A 2,545-nucleotide genomic window follows, 5' to 3' on the forward strand; every position below is an offset into this window, starting at 1 on the left:
TAAGTACCCCTCCCCCAAAATTTTGGGCCTTGTGCCTAGAGTAGAAAAGAATATAAAATTTAAACTAAGGCGGCGAGCCAGCAGAAACGTTAGCACGCCGAGCGAAATGTTTAGCGGTATTTCGTCTGTTTTTACGTTCTCAGTTCTAATTCCGCCGAGGTCGACCTTGCCTTTCAACCTTTCGGGGTCGGTAAATTAAGTACCCCTCCCCCAAAATTTTGGGCCTTGTGCCTAGAGTAGAAAAGAATATAAAATTTTAACTGTTTTGAAAAACATCAAAGGAACACTGGTTATTTTATTAAATAAATTTTTTATATTTTACTTTGTTTTTTGTTTATATAAAACCACCAAAAACGTAGCTATTGTATCGCTAATCAGTAGTTTTCTCCAGATCCTTTTTCTTGTTTATTATTTCATTATTCTGCATTATGGTTACTGATGATTAAATGAAAAATTATTTTAAAATCCATCAGTTTTTGTTATGTATATTTTTTCCCCTTTACTTGCCATCTTCATGAATTTTCTGTTGGTCATTTTTTTTGTTCCTGGCTTGACAAAGTTCAGGGACGGTTGCACACTTGGAGCTCTACTTTGACTGGATTTACTTGTAGGTGGTTTATTTCTCTTGACTGAAGCCACCATGAAAAGCTTCATTTTGTGTGAGCATTGCTACTTTGGACAGAAAATCTGTAAGCCTTTACCTTCTTTAGGATTGTGAAAGAGACCTAAGATTTACCAAATAACACACGATAACGGTCTTCACTATTACTGTTTTCCATTTTAGGAGCATTGATAATTACTTTTACAATCCCATACTCTTCACATAATTTACCTTTTATAAATATCTTGAAGGTTAGAAGCCTTAAATGCATTGCATTATTCTTCAAGAGGTATTACATTGGTCATGCTAAATTCGATCAATTAGCTATGAAAACTACTTCCAGAGAAGTCACACCTATCATTTTAAGTATTTTGTGACTCTTCCATAACAAACAATGCAGACTGTTTCCCTATTTCTCAGACACCTCTGATATAAGCAAATAGAACGAAACGGAAAAAAAAAAGAGGAAAAGTCCTTTAATCTCCTCTCAAGTTTAGTTGTTAGTTCAGCCATTGGCTTAAATACTGAAATTATGTTGAATGCCTACCTCTTCTGTATTGTCTGAGAACAATTTAAGAATGTGACCGCGGAAGAAGATATATATCTCTGGTGATTCACGAGCATTTCCTTCATCTCCTCATCACCTATACTTTGAAATAATTAGATAAACACTATCCAGTATTCCATAGATTATTTTTACATTGTCAGCAGATCCAGGCCTTGTTTAATTAGTAAGTGATTTGTTATTTCCTCCTGTGATTAATTGTTTCCTAGTAGAACGTCAAGTAACGCTTGTTACACTCCCTTTCTTAAGATGTAAGTATTGGGAAACACTTAGTTTGCACCTTTGTTGAAAAAATCAGTTAACACTGAAAAGGGCAAGCCATGTTCTTTGGTGTATTCCATATGCTTTTATGCAAAATACATTACTAGAATACTGCTTTATTTTCCCCACATGTTACACTTTCCTGTATCACTATATTTCTTTGTCAATTTCTGTTCCAATACTGACTCTTCGGTACGTTTAAACTTGTTTTGTAACATGATACGCTTTATGCAGTTCTGTGGCCAATATTTTGCAATGTTGATTTGATAAAAATGACGAGAATAATAATATACCAGCAATACGAGCGTTGAACTTATGTTCATCTATAGCAGTATGTCATTCGACCCTTACTCTGATCACAACACGACTTCAGGCCGTTACACTCAGATCCTACCCTGTTTCTCACGAAGCCAACTCGGAGAATACGTGATGCCTACAGAAGAAGAAGCAAATAAAGCCACTCACATAAAGACCACTTCCAGATGAAGGCTATTCGGCACTGATTGTTTGTTACAGGTTGTGGACTCTGCCAATAAATAGTAAAATAATTGGTTTAATTCATCATATGTCAATAATAATTTGCAATCATTCCAAGTTGTTATAAGGCAGGGCTGTTGCTACCCGTTACATCTACAAGCACAAGGTTTTAAGGTGGACGATCTTGTTTAGGGTTGGTAAGAGAATAGTTTCATAACGGAATTGCGGTAGTGCTTTTAGCCAGTTCTTTATGCTTTGAAGCAATTTAGCAGCTTCACATTTATTTGTGGCTGCTACGATAAAACAAGCGACAGTCAGAAATTGCTATGCTAGAAATTAAATATCTCAAAGTTACATGATGAAGAACTATGGTAAGCATTTACTTAATTGGTATCTAGTTTCTTTGTTTTATAGTAAAGATATTGGTGATCCATTTAGGACTGGTGTTTTACACAAAGTATTTGAGCAATATACTTGATCCAAAAGCAAATTAACCAGATGCTAGTAGCAACAAGAGAAGTGGATGCCACAGAATTCTTTCTAGTGCAAAATTTACCCTGGTGCATATTGGTGCAGCTAAACCAGTATCCTACAAAATGAAGGCCTCCCCACCACCACGTATGTATGCACATGTATATATA

This window comes from Octopus bimaculoides, chromosome 2 (assembly GCF_001194135.2).
Source record: "Octopus bimaculoides isolate UCB-OBI-ISO-001 chromosome 2, ASM119413v2, whole genome shotgun sequence".
Classification (NCBI taxonomy): Eukaryota; Metazoa; Mollusca; class Cephalopoda; order Octopoda; family Octopodidae; genus Octopus; species Octopus bimaculoides.